The sequence below is a fragment of the Paramisgurnus dabryanus genome, chromosome 11, assembly GCF_030506205.2.
Source record: "Paramisgurnus dabryanus chromosome 11, PD_genome_1.1, whole genome shotgun sequence".
Taxonomy (NCBI): domain Eukaryota; kingdom Metazoa; phylum Chordata; class Actinopteri; order Cypriniformes; family Cobitidae; genus Paramisgurnus; species Paramisgurnus dabryanus.
This window is the reverse complement of record NC_133347.1, coordinates 31,295,618-31,317,660: the sequence shown is the minus strand read 5'-3', so window position 1 is coordinate 31,317,660 and position 22,043 is coordinate 31,295,618. Positions and strand designations below refer to the sequence as shown.

Below are 22,043 nucleotides of genomic sequence, written 5' to 3'. Positions count from 1 at the left end.
CCGCTCCTTTATGTTTGATTAGCTTCAGGTGTTTGTTGTTTAGAATTCCCTATTTAACATCCTTCTGTCCTGTCCTCCGTGCGTTGGTATTATTCTCTGTTCCTTGCCATAGTTCCTAGTGTTTATTCCTGTTCCTAGTCTTATGTAAGTTTATGTAGTTTAGTGTTTCCAGTGTTTATGTTAATCAGTTTAGTTCTTGTGTCTGTCATTGTAATGTTTTACTCCCTCGTGGGTGTTTTGGTTTTGTATATTAAATTATTCTTTATTTAAGTCTCCGTTTGGGTTTTCCTGTCTTCCCCGTGTACCGTGTCGTGACAGAATACCAACGCCAAAACTAAACCCAGCAGACTATGGACCTCAACCCCAAGTTTGACTACGCGGCGTTTAGTGGGACCAGACTGGTTCGACGCGGGGGAAGTAATGCGTGGAGAGGTGCCACGGCCAGAGGGGCATTCCAGGGAGGAAGGACCTCTTTTCCGGCCCCTCTGGCAACCATCCCGGAGCGTCGGCGAGTGGGAGTGTTTGCTTTAGACAGGCCTTTCTTGTCTCTGCCACCAGTGTCCTGTCCACCCGACAGTCTCAGGGGGAAACGTGAAAGACATGCCTCCTGGGACTCGGCGTCGGGTGGCTCATCTTCGGAGTTGGGTGGTCCGGCCGTGCTGTCTCCCACTCCTCCGGCGCTTTCCGCTCCTCGTCCCAGACGGAAGACGAGGAGGAAGAACACCTCTCCCGCGTCGCCTGTACCAGCTACTTCCCCCAAATCTCCAGAGTCGCCGGCGCGTCCAGAGTCGCCGGCGCGTCCAGAGTCGCCGGCGCGTCCAGAGTCGCCTCTGCGTCCGATGGACTTTGAGGAATCCGCATTTTCCTGCGGAGCAGAACCGTTTTGTTCGGGTCAGTCTGCTTTTCCTGTGACCCCTGTGCTCCCTGTTCCTTCTGTGATTCCTGAGTCCTTCGTACTTCCTGTGCCCCTGGTGTTCCCTCGTCAGTCCCCTTCCGTTGTTGTGAACTCTTGTTCTTCCCCCCGGACTTCTCCATCTGTTACGGTCACCACCAAAAAGACTCATAAAACTGTAAGGACACAAACTGACTCTCATTACTCAAACTTTACCGTTACTCCCCCTCCGCTTCCATGTATATTGTTTTTGTTAACCCATCCCAACCCTGTTATCATGTTATCTGTTTTACCATTAATTTTGGTTTCTCTGTTTTCTTGGTTTTTGTCTCATTTTAGGTCCTGTGTTTAGTGTCTCCTCCTGAGGGCGTCTAGTATCCGCCCTTAGGGGGAGGGTACTGTCACGACCTGGTCTCTCCATTTCTTGTCTTATCTGAGTTTGAGGGATTAGGTTGTGACAGTACGTGTCTGCCCTGAGAGAGTTGTGTGACATGCCCTTCCGCGGTCCACGTTTCTCTCAGGGTTCGTGAATTGTTTCCCGCTCCCTTATGTTTGATTAGCTTCAGGTGTTTGTTGTTTAGAATTCCCTATTTAACATCCTTCTGTCCTGTCCTCCGTGCGTTGGTATTATTCTCTGTTCCTTGCCATAGTTCCTAGTGTTTATTCCTGTTCCTAGTCTTATGTAAGTTTATGTAGTTTAGTGTTTCCAGTGTTTATGTTAATCAGTTTAGTTCTTGTGTCTGTCATTGTAATGTTTTACCCCCTCGTGGGTGTTTTGGTTTTGTATATTAAATTATTCTTTATTTAAGTCTGCGTTTGGGTTTTCCTGTCTTCCCCATGTACCGTGTCGTGACAGTAACCAATAATAGCAGTCTCTGCACCGTTCTCTAACAGATGTCTGTATAGATGAAGAAACCTTATACAATGTCGAAACACATTATACATGTATTAATTTGACCAGGTATTATCCAGCATCACAGCATGAATTGTTCTGACAAATACTTAAAAAATACTTAGTGATTTACTTGAGATAAGTGTGAACCATTTATATATTTTGTGTACTATGAATGCATTTTTGCCATACCTTGAATTTGTCCAATAAATCCTCAGCTGTGGAATGGCCCAGGAACTCAGAATCACAGTAGCGAGTGCAAACGTACGTTCCCGTTTCATCTGTTGTCCAGTTTCTGACGTGGATGTCTAGTTGTTTGTTTTTTGTAGTTTTGTTCATGCTTTCGTCAAACAGAACGACGAATGAGTCTTCATTAACTTTTGTTATCAGTTGTCTTTTAACAAACGGTGCAATACCAAACCTGGTTATGTATGCAGTTTCATCTCTGCCACATGTGAATGTCTGTACGTGCTCTGAACCGGGAAACATTTCCTTGAAAAGTGTGTGGATGTTATCGTTTGACTTATATGAAAGGTGACTCCATCGGCACCGTGCTTTTTCGAATCCCGGCGTAGTGTAGTCTGTGCTTTTCCGATTTCATATGGGACTCCACCGCTTTAATTTCCATTGTCCCGAGTTTAAAAGTTTTTCGGCACATCTTGCAAATCGCCTCAAATTCATTGCTTGCACCCGCAAACCACTCTTTATCAGTGGCGGCGTTTCACAAGAACCTAGGGTATGGCAAAAATTCTTCGTACAAGGCCATTCAAATAACTAATCTATGAAACCACATTATATGTGTACATACTCCACCAACCTGTACAAAATCATACTACGATTGCACGGATGTGCACTTACTGACAACAATATGGAGGCAATACAAATAAAAAACAAAAATAGAAATCATGGTTGTTTAAAATGCTTTTCAAATGTTGAAATTCTTAACTAAGTGCAACTTCAGCAACAGATAAACTAAAACAAGATAATATCAAAACATACTGTAACATCCCTTTACAAATCTTGTCATGACAACCGCCAATAAACACTTATAAACACACAATAAAGACTTTTTTTTGATAGAGCACACGTTAACCAACTAAGACTAAAACACTAAATAAAACTCTTAGTAAAACAGGGCTAAATGCAAAAACAAGTCTTACCTTTTGTCGTTATGCAGCTTTTATTCCACAAGTGGCCATATTCCAAAATGTGCGCAAATAATTAATACAATTCACTTCGACTGCGCAATTTCCCAGTGGAAGAGAACAAATCATATTAACTTTACTTCTGGAATAATGTATCCAATATGCATAGCGCGAGTGTGGGGAGAACCGAGTCTGTTTGAATGTTAAGACAAAAAAAGGATTTTACTTGCGAAAATAAAGATTATAAGAGCAGCGGTCATCATGAGACCTCCTGCAGGAACTTCAAGCTGCGCTGCAAGAACGACAGGCTGATGACATCAAAGTACCGCGAGGGTGAGGCGAGAAATCATCGGAAGAGTTTGCTTTCAATCAGCTCTCGCGGTTGATGTCATCCGCATGTCGGTTCCTGTATTATAAGATGAAGTCGAACACACGTGTAAATTATCCCTATTAGTGATGTACCAATGTTCAGATATGTTCTACAGAAAATATTTAAAATTATCTTTAATGAGCATCATTATAGCCTGTTGATTTCTGGTGTTTTGTCTGAATGCTAGGGTATGGCAACCGCCCCTGCTCTTTATACCTCACATCATCAAGCCAGATCGCAATAAACTTGCATTTACCCATTTTGTTCTCTGTGACTCGTCTTCCTTTTGCGCGCACATTAGGGGTCCTAATACGCAGCCGCAAATTACGCCAATGCCGTAAGCACGCAAATCCAGAAAGGTAGATAACAATTTTATATTGCTAATTAAATATTTTTTAATTTTGGAAAGAATATAGATAATTATAAGTAAATGTGGCATTAAAAATTTAAGACCTCTATAAGTAAAAAATAAGACTTTTTAATACTTTTTATGACCTTAAATTTTACAAATCAAATTTAAGACTTTTTAAGGACCCGCGGGAACCCTGGGTTATGAAGTTTTTGATTATTGTTCTGACACTAAGAATTTCCCTTCAGTCTTCAGTTTTATCTCACAGAATGGATCAATAAATCTTCAAAAAAAGCTCAACAGCCATCAGACTAAAATCATTGCTTTAACAGGACCATATGGAAACACAAAAACTATTACTATTGCACCACTGATCACAATGGACCTTCTGCCACTGGTAAATTGTGTTTATTATTTACACTGTTATTTAATACAGAAATAACAAGTATATAGCAAGTTAACATAAATGTAATGTGATTTTATTAAACTAGGAAGATTATGCTTCCATATTTAAGTTAAACTCAGTTTAACCTGATTTATTTCATTTGAGCTTATTTACATTTTTATGGACTTAAAGGAACAATACCAATTAAGAGAGAAAATCCATATGAATTAAGAGAGATTATTCAGAATACATGATAACATTACATTTTTTTCAATTAAAGCAAATATTTACACAAATTTCTTTAGTCTGGCGAAAGACGTCAATTTATGTTTTTACGTGCAGTACATAATTGTCCGAACCTTGGCTTGGAGGAGGGTTCATTTACTGGACCTCATGCTATTTTAATTGATGTAATTGGTTTAATGTAATTATAATTTAGTTGTAATTTACGAAAAGACTGAAATAAAGATGACAGAGGAAAGTTACTCATAAAATGTCTGTAAAAAAGTTTAAAAAAAGGCAAATGGGAATGGGCGAGTGGAATTTGCATACCACTTTCCACCCTGTACATAAAACTATAAATGGAGATGATGTGCACCTCTCATTCAGAATTGTTCTTGGGACCCATATGCATTAGTTATACAATTTAAAATAAGTATGCTGCTGGAAAATAACACATATTTGTAATGATACGAAATGCGCGGAAGCAAATGCAGGTGAAAATATTAACAATGTTTATTGAAATAAACAAAGAGAGAGAAAGAGAGTCAATGCAGGGTCAGATATGTCCAGTGATGGTGGCAATGGTGGTGAGGACTATGGTAGTGAGTTGGTGTTGATGTCATTGAGTGCGGCGTTGGTGGAGTGGTGAGCAGTGGTGAAGATCCGAACTGTAGTGATGTTACGTCTGACACCGAAGCTTTGATGCTTGCTTCAGACTCGAAAAGTCCTTGCAATGAACCACTGTTTCGGAGCTTGTATCGTTACGTCACTAGTCACGTGAAATACGACGTATGAAGCAAACACACTGGTTCATTTCTCTAGTGAACCACACGACTGCTTTGATAGCCCAATCCGGCGTTGACAGGTTTGAAACTTGGCGGCTTTATTTTCACGCAAGTGAAGCCAAACCATAGAAAAGCTTTCTAAACACTTTTGTGTACTCCAGCACAGTGTTAATTTCGTTGACGAAGACGATGACGAAAAATATTCGTCAACGAACCTTTTTTCACGGACGAAGACTAAATAAAAACTAAATAAAAGTCAGATATGATGACGAAGACTGTAACGAAATATAACTGACACTTTAGTCAACGAATAAAAATAAGACGAAAATGTTAGGGAGGGACGAATGGAGAAGAGATCCAATCAGAGCTACTCATTTTGTGGGGAAAGTTTTGTGGGATCCAATCAGAGCGAATCTTTGAGGGTAGGTTGATCTACACAGGCAGCAGGCAGTAGAGGCATTTTAAAAACCCGCGGCAAAGTTCGTTTTCACAACAGGTTGTTTACATTATATTTAGTTGTACAGTCTTAGTTCCCAGCTTTGGCTGATTTCAGTTGACTTCGCTCGCTAACGTGTTGCGGTGCACCCGGTCCGAAGACATGTCTCATTAACAACAACAATGTCAGAGCTAGCGTCTAATCTGGTCACACTTCAAATATGACAAGACGACAGCCTGTAAAGACAACTCATCCAGAAATACATGCAAAGGTAAACATGCACGCTAAGGTTATTTTATAAGATAAACCACAGTGTTTTCGCTAATCTTGGAATAACATAGAAACAAATGGAATACACATCTGAACTGTATTGATATTGGATTGTCTGAATTAATACTGAGTATAAATATTCAGTGTCCTCAAATTGAATGAAATGTGTAACGTTACTATTATAGTATATGTTGTGGTTTTACATGACTGGACAAAGTGCGTGTGTAAGTGCGTGTGTGTGTCTCTGTCTGTGTGTCTGCGCGTGTGTGTATCTGTGTGTGCATGTTATTTAGGAAGAAGGCATATCTTTTTCAGGGACCATGTATATTTTTTAGGTAGAGCGGGCCTTATGCTTATTTTATGTGATATTATCTTTTGTGAAAAAGCCACGGTCAGTTTTTTTGACATTAAGAATAAAATAACATACGTGTTTTCTTTAACAACCATTAAATCTGTCTCTGTATTGCATATTCAAACCTTAATACCATTCCATAACAGACTAAAAAACTTAAGACTAGACTAAAACTAAAACTCTTATGATTTCGTCGACTAAAACTAGACTAAGACTAAAATATTTCAGATGACTAAAATAAGACTAAAACTAAATGGTGTGTTATTCAAAAGACTAAGACTACATCAGAATTTGCTGCCAAAATTAACACTGCTCCAGCATCATCTGTTTCATGCGAGAGAATATTCTCCAAAGCTGGTGAATTTGTTAAAAAAAAAGAAATCGGCCACATCACCAAATGTATAGGCTATTAGGCTATATTATAAAATTAAAAAATATAAAAATATATCATAAGTAATATTAAAATTATATTTCTGAATAAAAAACGCAACATTTAATGAATACCCTCCCTCCACATTGTCCAAGCCCTGTCCAGTTGCCCTCTGCCACATTATAAATACATTTTTAAATACATAAATGTCCAGTTAGTAAGTTGTAGAGTGCTGTATCCTACAGCTAAATATTCACACACAAACACATCTCAGGCTCAATGTTTTATTGAGGGTTTGAAACATGAACACCGTGTCAAAGCTCTGACAGCCCAAATATTGCGGTAACATTAGCCTACTTGCATTATCAGCTTTGTTGCATTACATTTACTTCACCAGCAGATGGTGGTGTGCATTTTCTGTTTGAATGAAGCTTCGAGTAATTAACCATTTTCGACACAATTGTATCGGAAAGCAATAATGCTTCGAAACGCTTCATTTGGCCATCACTACCAAACTGTACACAGGAACATCCACACGGAGACGACGACGACAATAGACCATCCAACTGAAAACACGTAATCCAAACAGAGTGCCACAGAGAACCACACGACACGAGAGCTGACACAAGGAAATCATCTGGCAGATGAACAGAGAGTGAAGTGAGTAGATATGGAGTGGCAGTAATGATGAACAGCTGGAGCGAGACAATCAACACACAGGTGAGTGGCATCAGGCTGATGAGCACATGGCAGAGCGTTGAGTAAACAAACACACACATGACACGGAGGAAACAATGGATTTCCTACCGTGACAATATTAGCATTTATCTTGAACCATCAAGTGCCACAGTTATTGGAAGTAGGCCTGTATAGTGTATAGCAGTGGTCCCCAATTATTTTTCCCCGAGGGCCAAATTATGACCAGCAAGTGAGGCTGAGGGCCAACAAATTTCCCCCACCCCCAGAGGAAATCTACGTGATATGGCAGGTTAAAAAATAACACTATTTATTATTACTCTTAAAGGTATAGCAGAAGATTTTCGTTTTCCGGGTGGATCACCTCTATTATTGGTCATCCCAGATGTCAATCATTCTGATTATACAGTATGTTGACGTATAAACGTCGTACGTGCTCTCCTCTAGGTTCGCTTTCTGCACATGCGCACTTTCACATGTATGTGTGTTGTGCTACGGTTTCAACCATTCATTGAAGGTCGCGTTCTCACTGTGTTTTTTTTTTCAAAATGTCTGAGGGTCACAAGAGAAAAAGTGTCTATGAATTGTTTGACAAGAAGAGAAAGGACTATAAAGAAAGAAACAAGACCAGAGTGTTTATGGGAGACTATTTCAACACGCCGGCGTGAGCTAAAATGACAGGTTGGGCTTCCCACGCGAAGTTTCTACTAAGGTACATTTTGTCATCCATCTGGAGAAATCAATTTTAAATCACTGCTAGTAAAAGTTGATGTAAGCTATGATTAGCGATGCTAGCACTGGCACGAGTCACGAACCGCACAGATACGGTAAACATGCCGACAGCAACTTGTAAACATAGCGAACAGAAGAACTGAGCTCCTGCATGCTCTCTCTCTCTCTCTGTCTCGTGCACGCGTTTAACAGGCGTTCCCTCTCGGGAGGAAGGAGAGTGTTGCGTGTGAGGGGCGGTTCTTTTAAATAATTCCGAAAATCTTCCGCTATACCTTTAATATCAATTGTACAAATTTGCAAATGAAACAAAGCATTAGCTGCCACACATTTATCTAAGTGCCTGCAATGATCAGAGGCTAGGTTCAAAGAAGAACACTATTATTTCTCTTAATATCAAACAAACAATTGTACAAATGTGCAAAATTAAACTTAAAGCATTTTCAGCTGCCACACTAAGTGCCTGCAATGAACAGAAGCAAGGTTCAAAGAAGAACACTATTATTACTCTTAATATCAAACAAACAATTGTACAAATCTGCAAAATTAAACTTAAAGCATTTTCAGCTGCCACACTAAGTGCCTGCAATGAACAGAAGCAAGGTTCAAAGAAGAACACTATTATTACTCTTAATATCAAACAAACAATTGTACAAATTTGCTAAATTAAACTTATAGCATTTTCAGCTGCCACACATTTATCTAAGTGCCTGCAATGAACAAAGGCATGGTTCAAAGATGAACACTATTTATTAGTACTCTTAATAGCAAACAAACAACTGTACAAATTTGCAAAATTAAACTTAAACCATTATCTGATAAGCCAGCGAACATCGTTATGCAGCAAAAGGTCTTGTCACCGTATCCATGACCTATTTCATTTCCTTGCCAAGTTTAGCGCACAGCAGTGATTGGTGAATAATACAATGGAATGTCAAAAGCTCTGGGTTAATTGCGGAGAGCTTGCTCACCAAGCCCATGCGATGTCCCACCATAGACGGAGCTCCATCGGTAACAACAGACACGATTTTGGCCACATCCAAACCAGTCTTTGCAAAGAACTGTGTCAGCTCGTTAAAGATGATCTCACCAGTTGTGCGGCCAGACAGAGGTAACAAACAAAGTAGCTCTTCCCGAAATGTATTCCCATCAAAATATCTGGCGAACACAGAAAGCTGTTCCATATCAGTTCGGTAACATGACGAGTCGATTGCCAGTGACATGGCCTCTGTTTGAATCAGATCCTTGTTTAGTCTTGATGAACAATCCTCGGCTAAAACATCTATTCTTCTTGTTGCGCTGTTGGCCGACAATGGCACCTGCTTAAGTAGATCCACAATATTTAGCTTGATTTTCTCGTCGTGACGTAAAAGCTCTTCCACCATATCCATTGCACACTCTTTTATCAACACAGCATCAGTGAAAGGTTTCTTTGCTCTTCCAAGATTCTAAGAAACATGTAAAGAGGCTGCTCGTGCCCTTTGTTGTGCCGTGTTGCATGTCTCAGTGGTCAAAACGGAGCGCCTGAACGTAGAATGCATGCTGGCTATTTTTTGTCTGCGGTGGTCAGATTTTTCAGGAAAGTTTGAATTATAACTAGCAGCATGCATTGTATTGAAGTGCCTCTTGATATTGTAAGCCTTGTAGACAGAAACAGTCTGCATGCATATCAGTTATGTTGGCTTTGCATTTTGATGCTGTGGTAAAATAAAACAAAACTGATCCGTCCAGTTGGGCTTAAACTGACGATTTTCGCTATAAACTTTACGCTTTTTTTTACTTGTCATGATCTGTTAAAGATAAGATTTCACTCACTGTTAATGACTAGCAGAGATGTATTTAACTTAGCAGCAGTGTTTCCCACAGTGGCGCGGAGGGGAGGGGCTGTTTGTGTGTATGTGAGATAGGGGTGTAACGGTACGCAAAAATCACGGTTCGGTGCGTACCCCGGTTTTGAGGCCACGGTTCGGTTCATTTTCGGTACAGTAAGGGAAAAATGCAAACATTAAACTGCAGGTTGTTTACTATAAACTTTTTTACAATTTGTTTACACTTTTTTAAACAATTTTTATTAAAATATAATATATAAAATATATATAAAATGAAAAAATAATAAATAAAATACTACTGCAAAGTTCTTTTTTACATTATTTTATAACAGTAGGTAACTCTTTTCTTAACCTTCTCTTAAACATTTTCTACTTAAACCTTGCACTAAACTAACAAATTCAATTCCTGAATACATTTATGAACTATTAGCCTACATTTTTGCCACCAAAAATTTTCTGTTTTGATTTATTTTGGATTGTTTAACTCACAGTATTGAATTGGCTATGTACCATCTCTGTATAAAAATAATATTACTGCTCTGTGTAACTGCATAGCAAGCAACATGATCACTGCATGAAAAGTGGAATTTTCGTCAGAATGTGGCACTGTAGATTGTTGTGAAACTCCAAGTATACGACTGCGCATGACAATTTGCAGCCAACACCGAAAACTGCCGTAAGTTGTCAGAAGTTGCCGTGGGTCTTGCTCTGAAGTTGTCCCCCCTTCCCCTAATTCTAGGGGAGGCTTTAACATGTAAATGAACATGCTGTGAGCTATACAAATGCAAATCAGGGTAGCAGCTGGGGGAGTTTTACTCAGGTGACATTCTGAGAGGTTTTAAACTTTGATTTTAATAAAATCTCTGGTATCAGTATAGCCAAATTACAAACTCTTAAATTGTAGCTTGAATTGATTATTTTCAAAGTATGCTACACTGTTAACCCAGATATTGTCTTAATGATGTAAACATTACTTAATATTTTGAGTTTTGGACATATACTTAAAAATATATTATACCCATATAACACAGTCTCACCCCATTTCGTCAATATTTGACGACACTTGACCATTCGTCATATGTTGACGTGAAGGGTATACCTTTCGCGTCATTTTTTGACGAACTGGGGACTTCAATACTATTACGTCTGTTGCATTCTCTTTCCTATTTTATTACCATTTGCGCGTCGGTTTAGGGTTAGATTACGCAAAATTAAACAGTGTACGCGAAATTAAACAGTGTACGCGAAATTAAACAGTTGTCACCTGGCGTTGGGGTTAGAAACAGTTGGCACCTGGCGTTGGGGTTAGAGTTAGGTTTGGGTAGGGATGTCATTATGTAAATCTAACCCTAAACCGACGCGCAAATGGTAATAAAATAGGAAAGAGAATGCAACGGACGTAATAGTATTGAAGTCCCCAGTTCGTCAAAAAATGACGCGAAAGGTATACCCTTCACGTCAACATATGACGAATGGTCAAGTGTCGTCAAATATTGACGAAATGGGGTGAGACTGGGTTGACCCATAATCCTTTGTCCCTGAATATTATGATTATTTAAGCTTTTTTACAGAATTAAGAACTAATAAGAACTTTAACTACTTAAATATTTGTTAAAATGTCATAGAGGTTTATGCTCTAATATTATTCATGTTGTTTAGTTTTAAATGATAAATTACCATTTTTGTTAATGAAAGTCACCGTTCAGGTGATCAGTGTTTATTGACATAAACAGCACATTGTATTGTATTTTTCGCAGTTTTGTGTGTGTTCAGTGGAGAATCAAGTTTTTTCAATGACTGACTTAGTCATGAGTTTTGTGTTATAATACCATTTATAACACTAAGAGAATTATAATTATAAATGAATTAAAAATAGAAAATCTTTCAACTCAGTTAACTAAGCGGAGATGTTGGACAGAGTAATTCAAAATCATCTTTAGGTTTAATGACAATCATTTATCAAAATATTTTCTTCATCATTTATCACAATACTTTCAAAATATTTTTCCCTAATTTTTTTAAACTATCCCTTTAAGTATTTTCAGTTTGTCCAGGCTAACAGTATATATTAATATCTCTGTATGTCATTAGCAATAACCAATGTTAGGTAAAAAAAAGATACACAAAACAATTTATTTCAACAATTTTAATTGTTTTAACAGAGTTTTAATCAGGCTCAATTTGTGCATTCTATGCAAACAACATGTCAAACAACAAAATGTCTGTCTGGAAGGGAATGAAGCAAGGAAACTTGTGCAATTACATCACAGCTCAAATACTGTGCATAGTGGCATGACTACAGTTTATTGAATTCACATACTGGTAATCCTGCCATACTTGTCCATCATATACATCTCCTAACACACCCTTTGGCATTTCCCGCTTTCGCCTTTCATCTAATTTCTCTTCAAATCCAAGTCTTTTAACAAGTCCTCCCAGAGACTGCACAACACTCTTGTATCAGTAAGAACGTATTGGATGGACATACTCTTCACCGCTTTCTTAGCAAGGCAGAGCCACATTTCTTCCTTAATGCAGACCTCTGCTGTGGGTGAATGTAGAATGGGATGTGATCACAAGTCCTGCAAACCTTTGTACCATCCCGTCTGAGCTCATAGGTTTCAGTAAGCATGTACACTGTCATACATTTTGGACAACCCACATACTGTAAGAAGTCGTCACGGAGGATACCAGTCAATTTCATCATAGCCAAAAGGTTCATCAACAAGTGTTCTGGTTTTTCACTTCTGGCCTGATCACTTCCATGCTCCTCCCCATCTTGTATGTGAGGATAGCCTTCACTCTGCTCCTCAGCAAGGATTTCCCCCTCTTCATCCACATAGTCATCCTATGAAATTTTAAAGGACATATTTAAAACACATGCAATGCACATACTCAGCACCACCATTAGGCCATTAGAGATGGAAAAGCCCATCGTTAATATGGCCATTTGAGATTAAAAAGTCCATCATGAATGTGGCCATTTGAGATTGAAAAGTCCATCATGAATATGGCCATTTGAGATTGAAAAGCCCATCGTTATTCGTTAATATGGTCATTTGAGATTTAAAAAGAACATAATATGTTCATTTCTCATCAATAGGGCCATTTGAGTATGAAAAGATTTGAAAACTGTAGTTGAAAAAGATCATGTGCATCTCAAACAGCTAGCTTTAGTGCAATGAACCAGTTAAGTACTTTGTGGGAACTTCATCCACTTCAACTTCATTTTAGGATTTTTTAATACTTTATAAAGTGTGTTTATACTTTAGTTGCTTTCATTAGTTAACTAACAGAAATTTAAGAGTGGAAAACAATCATGTGGGTGAAAATTGTTAGGTTTTCCCATTTCAGCTCTGGATTAGCATGTATTGAACTTTATACTAGTATATCCAAATGTAATTTCATGCTTACCACACAACAGGAGATGTCCAGGAAAAGACAAATGCTTTGGTCATCTGCTGTTTCGTCTGAAAAACAACAAACAGAAGATAACGTTATGCATTATAACGCGATATTCCTATTCAATTATAATTTACTATTAAAATAACAACAACAGTGATAATCAACCACATTTAACTCCAACGTTTTTGTTTAACTTGTTGATTTTATTTTACTTTACTTGTTGATATGTTTTAGTATTGTTTAAAATGATAACATACGTAAAGCAAGCCAAGCTTATATAAAAAATATGTATTTATGCTCACCGTTGTCTGAACTGAAATTCGCTGGGTGCGTTTCTTCAAATTCTTCAATCACTTCTTTTTCTGGGTCCTCGGAGTGCATTTCACTTTCACCAATCTCTCTAACTCCAGTAAAGTTATCTTCCGGGTCTTTACACATGACGGGACATCACTCACAGCGGATTCATGACTGGGTAGCAGCAGGCTCTGTACGTTATCTGACGTAGCCCTTTTGGATTTTTTTCTCCCAAACTCCATTTTTTAAATAGCGCTTTCTGTGGTCAAAATACTGTGTATGACACACTTCAGTGTTGCAATGTTTACAGAAGCGCCGAGGTCGTTTCTTCAGTCTTGGGACTTACATCTTTCAACTGACAGCACACTGTGTTGATTTCACACAGAGCTTCCGTTGTTGTTTATATCATACGCATGCGCACACGTCTCACAAGATTTTCCTTATATCAATAACCTCGCATGTGATTGGAGGAGCCCGACAGGCTTGTCGCCTTCGTCCAATCATGTGCGAGGTCATGGTCACGGCTCACACAGCAGTGTCGACAAGCGTAACAGACGTTTGGTTTGGTGTTTGTAACTCTCCAAGAAGAGCAGACGGGTGCACAATCCCAAGATTGCGGTAAGAATAATTTTATGTATAAGCATAGTTTTTGAAGTAGCCCAAGCTGTGTGTTTTATAACTAAGAGGTATTTTTTGTCTTGTAATTTACAGGAGGCTGTACGGCGTCTCTGAGGCACACTGCAGGCGCTATGAACCAGAGCAAAGGTAAAGAATATGTTTTTATTCTTCTATAAGGAAATAGATACGTTAATAGATCCGAGCTTAAACCCACACATTTTGTTTTCACAGACTAACGTCGCCTCATAACAAAGCCGTGACCTCCGATTTGCTTGGGGCTATTTCAGCAAGTCCAGATTTACTGCTGAGAATGACGACATTGTTTGTAAGTATAACTTCTAATGTTTTTCCTCATTTCTTGTTTAATTGTACCGTGACTCTTTTTATTAATACCAGTCTCATTTAATTGTTTTCCAGCTGCCCGTAAGACGTATTATGAGTCGGTACGCCGGAGTTTCAGAGACAAACAACCTGAACTCGCATCGCAGGCGGAAAATGCGAAAAGTTTAGCTCGGAGTCGATCCAGAAGAAAAATGGTAAGATTTATTATATTAGATCAGTTTTTTGTCAATGTGAGTATTTTTCAGGTCACTTATTGTCCTTATTGATTGTATTACAGTTGCTGGAAGCGAGACGAAGTGTGTTGGCTGAGGATGAGATGGACATTTGGAAGTGCGCCACCATAGATCTCATATCTGATGAGGAATACGGCATTGTTGGCGGGGTGTCTGGATGGATTGTGCGGCCACCGCCCTCTCGCAGCCTGGAACTCTCCGAGCTCTGTGCCACGCTGCAATCCAGATTAGAGGCGATACCAAAGTACCGGGCAACTCACCATATACGCGTGAAAAAGTGACTTTTTTACAACGTTTTTGAGGTTTTTTTTCAACACTTTGATCACTTTGAAAAAGATTTTTAGGGATCTTTCCCGAACGTCTTAGGCACTTTTTGACGTGTTTGGAGTACAATATAAGAGACATTATGCTGCTTTGTACATAATTGTGTGTTTATAAATAAAGCTCTTTCTTTGAATAAACAGCTGTGTGTTTATAAATAAACCTCTTTGTTTTCTCTTATATTCCTTGATGTTGTGAATAATGTAGTACATAGCACAATGACATTAATATATAAAAAATGATAACATAAATTATTTATTATTATTAATATTATTGGGGTTTACATTTATAATGAGCCAGGGTGCCCAATAACCCCCCTCTTTAGAGTAACGGCCCGACTTGAATTTACTCACTCGGTATTGGCTGAAGCCACTACTTTTAAACAAGAAAAATCCCTTTTGATTGGTTTGAAGTGATCTGCCACCCATTCACGGGGGATTTTACTTGTTTAAAAGTTGTGGCTTCAGCCAATACTGAGTGATTACATTCAAGTGGGCCATTACTCTAGTTTTGCTGCTATTCACATGCTAATTAGGCCAGAGACGCTCTAACTGGCCGGCAGAGGTTTCGCTGCTATTCATATGCTAATTAGAGGCATCGCACCCGCGCGGGGCTCTCCACCTACGTCATGGTTCGTTTATGACAATTTGTGACACAGACAAACGCGAAGCTCGCTGCTGGTAAATTGAGGAAAGCTGCCGAAAATTCGGGAGATTTTCGGGAGCCTACAGGCGCTTACGGGGACGAAAATCCCACTTTTCATGCAGTGGATGATATACTTTTTATACACTCATTTTGAGATTAGTGAGTTGCATACCATGCCATCTTTGATCTTTTGCACGTTTCTCCTAATCTTTGCTTGTGTCGTCAATGTAAGCTGTGACTTAACGAACCCCTCCACAGCTGAGTAAGCCCGGGTTACAGCTCTTCTCTGTCCCGACCAGCTGATCGCATTGTGACAATGATATGATTGCCGTGAGGTGCAGATGAAAAATCTGATCACGCATTCCTTATTCTCGCTGTCACAGAAAGTGCGTCTCATGATTGTGTAGCAACGAAAGACGTGCATCCTCTCACGTACTTTTGAAAGAACAAAACAGCGCGTTGACACGCGTTTAACATGCGCTTTTAGACACGACACGTAAATGTTTACATCAATAATCAAACGAATATAAATACAAATCTTTCTGCGGGCCGAATGATGTTATATGTTTGACAGAAGACTTGCACTGAACACGGAGACATCCACCACTTAATATGTTCGTGTGGAAACCCACGTATTATGTTCCGCACAGGCGCACATAAAAGATTGCATTCAGCCTTTCGGTGCACGTGTGCACCGTGCCGAAAGCCCTGAACCGAAACGGTCCGATACGAATACACGTACCGTTACACCCCTAATGTGAGAGAGGCGCATGAGTGACATAGAAACGGAGGGAGAGCATAGAAAGGAGATGCAGCTGAATACGCTGCCTGTTCAAAATTGCGTTAAAATAAATTGAATAAATAAATAAAAGGAAAAAAATTTAAAAAAAAGTGGAAAGATTCCAAATCTCACATGTCCATAGATGGCGCATGTCTGTTTACCATTGTTCAGACGTCATGTGGGGGGGCCAAAAATATGCCACACCTGGGCCGGATCTGGCCTGCGGGCCGCCATTTGTGGACCACTGGTGTATAGGTAATCACTATATCGACTTATTTTTATATTACCAAAGTGTTTAAATTTTTTTTTTTGCATAAAAATTAATGTCATTAGCATTTTGACCGATAGCGATGCCTGTGACATTTCTGTCTTCTGTCTATGTTAGAGTGGCAACCGCAGCTCAGGGTCCACATGTGCGGGTGTGTGCACACACACAAACACAGAGAGACAGAGAGAGCAAAGTGACTGCACGTAATGGCGTATACAGATGCGAACAGTGAAGTTCTGTTATCCCCTTCACTCAAACAGTTACATGGCAGCAGAGGTGGGTAGAGTACCCAAAATCTGTACTCAAGTAAAAGTACAAGTACTTATACAAAATCTGTACTCAAGTAAAAGTATCAATCTAATTATTTACTTGAGTAAGAGTAAAAAAGTATTAGATGAAAAAACTACTCAAGTAGTTAGTTACTCGTTACTTCCGATCTGATGGAAAAGAAGCGTAAAAACACTGAATTTCAGACTACTTGGAGGGTTTTCACAAACCTCTCCTTAAAAGTCTCATTGTTCTGCTTATATACAAGTAAAGCAGCCTATCTCAGTCCTGCAATGGGTACATTAACATCATATAACGTGTAATTTGAGAAAAAATCTCAAACACACACACACACAGATGTTTTTCTGACGGTTAACTCTGTATTTATTTTCATGTTCACAACACAAACTTGTCAGCATCTGACTTTAAAAATGAAAACAGTAAACAAAAAAAGAATGTGTGTCTGTTTCATGTTTTTATATGAATAGGTTATTTTTATTGCCATTAAAGTGCAATTACTGAACATAAACAGGAGCTTAATAAAAATGATCATTTTAGAATTTCATATGGAACTTATCTGTTTGTGCAAATCAACTCTACATTTATTATACAGTAATATATAATACATGTTTCATTAAAATCAAACTTTATTCTTTTATTTTTATTCATTCATTCTTTAGGAAGGATTTAAATAAAATACAATCCTGTTTTTATTTGAATGTATTTTCTACACATAGTGAGGTGTCTGGATTTGTGGATAAATGCAAAACGCCTTTACATTATGCTGTTTAGTTTGTTTAGTTGTTGGAAAATGATATGGAAATGTGCAGATGTGAACGTGCTGTTTGTGCTGTTTGCGGTTTAACTTACACAAGGTTTTGTCACCGCTTGCACAAGAGTGCATATGGCAAAAAAAAAACTCGGACAGTGTGTGAAATGACCATTAATAGTGTTCAAATAGACATACTGTGACACTTACCACTTCAGGTTGGATCTTGAATTCCTGTACGCTGAGATGTCAGCTTGTTTAGTGAACAAATTATGCATCACATCATGAAACTATTCTTTTTGACCTCTTGGAGTGAAAACATAGACCGAACTTGAAGCCACGCCTGATCTGCCTCCGATATCTCGCACAACGCACACGCGCCCTCATCTGCTTCTCCTAATCTATGCACCGTCGCACGCTAAAGGGTGACCGCGCGGTCGCACACTAAAGGGTGACACAGCCTGCCTCACGAAACTTTCGAACACACCCTATAAACTTTTGTTAAAAATATATTAATTAGTTATTACCATTTGACAGTAGCCCAATAACGCCGCATAATGTAACGAAGTTAAAGTACAGTTTTTTCACTACAAATCTACTTGAGTAAGAGTAAAAAGTTCCCATCCTTAAATTTACTCTAAAAGTACTAGTTACCCAAAAAATTTACTCAAGAAAATCTAACAAAGTAAATGTAATTTGTTACTACCCACCTCTGAATGGCAGTACCATATTCTCCAAGCTGGACCTGAGGAGCCCCTATAACCACATCCATCGTCATGGAGACGAGTGGAAGACTGCATTTGTGACCCCTTACTGGCCACTATGAGTATTTGGTAATCCCCTACGGTTTGGTCAACACCCCTTCAGTTTTCCAGGACTTCATGCATCAGGTATTTTAAAGAGCACCTATTATGGGATACACGTTTTTAAACATCCTTTTGTGTGTAAGTGTGCATTAGTACATGCTAACGATATTCAAAAAGTACATACCTCAAAGAAAACGATGACGCGAGTTATCGTCCCTAACGTTCGAGGACTACAAAAAACACTCGGATTGTAGGCAACAGTTTACTTCCTGGGATTAGTGACGTAGATAAGACCAACATTATCATAGTTCAGCCCTCTCTGCTTTGCTTGGGTACGCCCTCAAAGACGGGGGTGGGGAGCGCCGAGTCAGAAGAGAGCTAAAATGGCGGAGGTTGTGAGTCCCTGCTTTGACTCTGTTTGCAAACTCTTGTTTCATTGTTTAAGCGATTAAATCTCTCGAGTAGACGCTGTCTCTTTAGATGCGAGGGAAAAATAGCACTTTATGGACTTCCACAGAGGACATCATGTTTAATACGGTTCCGGAAAAATCCAGTCAGAAGTTGTTCACGGAGTTTTCACAATAACTGCTTCTCATGAACCGAAGCTGGATTTGCGCGACGTCTCCTCTTGAAAGTTGGATTACTGTGCACTTCTGGATCACAGGCTGTAAGTATTCACGTTTATTATTTGCCTTTTACTGTACGTTACGTAACCGGTAACCGGAGATTAACATAATGTGCGTGTAGAGCTAAGCTTGCAAGCTAATTGTCTTGTTTTGTAATACTGTATTTCATAAACAACGTACCATATTTACACACGTGTATGTTGAATTATGCAGACTATCGTTTTTTTTATCGATGTTGGTTTAGACATGTTTACAAACTTGCTAAGTTGCTAAGCTAAATACAAATACAAATGCCAGCTAAACTGTTACCAGTAAAATTTGTTCTCATGATCAAACTCAAGAAACTCTTAAGTACAGATGATTTTTTTAAAGATATGTATTTTACTGTTGTATTTACTTGAAGCTTTCTTAGATTTTGAAACGAAGTAAACACATAATGTGTGTTGCTAATGTTGGGCCATGTAATATGTAATACATTTACGTTTTAATGAATAGTCTAACGATTTATAGTCATGGTACTCTATTGTTATAATATGTCTTTTTGACTGAATACATGTTTGTTTTATTTGTCTATATCCTAGATTCGCAGCTGGACACATCCTTCTACACTGTATGCAAACATGCAACATCATAACACACAGTACAAGGAGTCAGACTGGCATATGAGGAGCAAAGGTGTGTAACACATATGATGTATTTAGCTAGTGAAACCACTACCAGTCTTAGATGTATAACTGATGATGACAAAGTTTTTTTTCTCTGCATAATAATAGGAACCCACACAGTAGCATCGTTTCACAATGTTTCCATCACCATCATCAGTGGATGCCTTTGCTGTCCGTAGCCTGAGATTTCAGATTTGCAGCAAAAATTTTTGATTTTCTCATTTATTGGAATGCTGTGCAGGTATTTAAGTATTTTAGTAACTTTGTTAAATAAAGTAGTATTTACTTTTACAATAAATTAATTGCTTGTTTATATTTTACAGGTATTTGTACCTTGCAGCCATCCATTACAATGTCACCAAGCCGTAACAAAAGCAGGAGAGGGAAAGTACAAGGCTATGTTCCCAAAAGACACAAGTGACATACCGTAAGCAGTAATGTTTTATTTCAAATACATTCATAATTAAAAACTTAATGTATGAAGCAGGGAAATAAATGATCAAAACAAAAGATTTATTGACTGCAATATTTCTACAGTTATGTGGAGGATGTGATCAGGCTTGTGTTTGATGAGGTATTTGAAGATAAGCTGAAGGAAACCCCGATTCCAATGGACCTGGCATCACAGTTTGAGAGACCTTCAAAGGAGGACGTGATTGCATGCCATCTTCAGTGCAGGGGTCGTCGAAAGCCAAAATTGTGACCAATCTGATCAGGAAGCTCCAAGCGTATCTGGAGAACAACACACGACAGGATGATAACCTTATAGTGTCGTCTTAGATAGCACCAGCTGACAAAGCTTTGATATGCCATTTATCTGAATAGATAGCTGTAAGAAATGAATTGAACAATTTTTGAAAGAAGAGCACAATATGGTTACTAAAGTATGTTTATTTGTATATTGTTTAACATTTAAATATATATTTGTAATAAATAAAAAAAACTTTTGACTGACTATTATATTTTCTTTAAAGTTACAAAAGTATCTTTTGTACTATACTTTACTATACATTACTATAATGATACTTTAGTGTTATTGGTTTAAAAATGTAATAAAACTTACTCTAGTCCTGCACCTCAAAGGCTTATAGTCGGTACAATAAATGTTCTGTGTGTAGGGATTTAGACAATTTGTGCAAAACCTGGATGATGAATCACGCAGGTAAGAGGCCCTGGAACATGTTGCATTCTCCTTAAAACCTAATAAGTAAAAACATAGCACTTATAAGTAAGCAGTCTTTCATAAAAAAAGTTTACCATAGTAAAATAATGTAGAACATTCATTTCAATTAATACTTTTTTTGTGCTACATTTGGTGTTTCCATATAGTTTGCACAGTGATATAGTATGTAAGCAGGCTTTTATAATAAAGTTTACTATAGTAAAATGATGTTAATAAGTGAAATAGTTTTATAATCATTTCAAAAAATACTTTCTGTGCTACATTTGGTGTTTCCATATAGTTTGCAAAGTAATGTAGTACGTTATAATTACCTTTTGGATGTCTTTGCAACACATTTTCGTCTTCGTTTAGCATTCTGGCAGAACTAAGGACACCTAAAAAAGTTAAATCCAATCGCGTTCATTGACGGAGATCGTTTATATCGTAACGGCCTTCTGAACTCTCTGGATCGAGCTCGAAGTGGTAAGGCAGTACAGACACCATCGTTTATAGAGAAATATAGCGCTTGTTTACGTTGCCTGTGACTCTCAGTCAGAACCGGAAAACCCACGCGTAGTCAGGGGCGTAACCTTTCAAACACACGCCGAACCCAGTTGACCAATAACAGTTGAGTAGTCATCTGACCAATCCGAATACACTAGACATTTTGGGAGGCGGAGACAGGAACTAAATCCGACCGTTTTCCAGACATGCAGAAATCGGTGAGGTATGTAAGCAATTTATAAGACTCACAGTGCATTAGTTCAAGTTTTAATAACATGTATGTACTATGGGATATTACAATAACGTGCTAACGTGCTAATTTATTAGCATAATTGGTGCTCTTTAAGAATATCTGAATAGGTTTGTTATCATCTACTTAGATAACATTTTAATTTACTCAAAATCCCAGTTGAACATGTCCAACATTTCTTAGCAGTCCTCCAAAAACTCTGCCAGCACCAGTTATATTTAAATGTTGAAAAATGTAAATTCCACCAATCCCAGATCCATTTCCATTTGAAATTGTGACAAAATAAAAAAACGCATATCTTTTATATGATCTTAAACATTTGAATATAATGTGTTATTGCTGAAAATGCCTATCAGCAAAGGCAG

The 22,043-nt window shown here is 38.4% G+C and overlaps 1 long non-coding RNA gene across 1 annotated transcript; it reads right to left on the bottom strand.

Moving 5' to 3' along the window:
* Positions 1 to 20,395: 20,395 nt before the first annotated feature.
* On the bottom strand, positions 20,396 to 21,615 carry LOC141282956 (uncharacterized). The gene is made up of 3 exons (XR_012337871.1): positions 21,257 to 21,615; positions 20,826 to 20,962; positions 20,396 to 20,494 (listed from the first exon to the last, which is right to left on the bottom strand). It is a non-coding gene; the product is annotated as an uncharacterized lncRNA (long non-coding RNA).
* Positions 21,616 to 22,043: the final 428 nt, after the last annotated feature.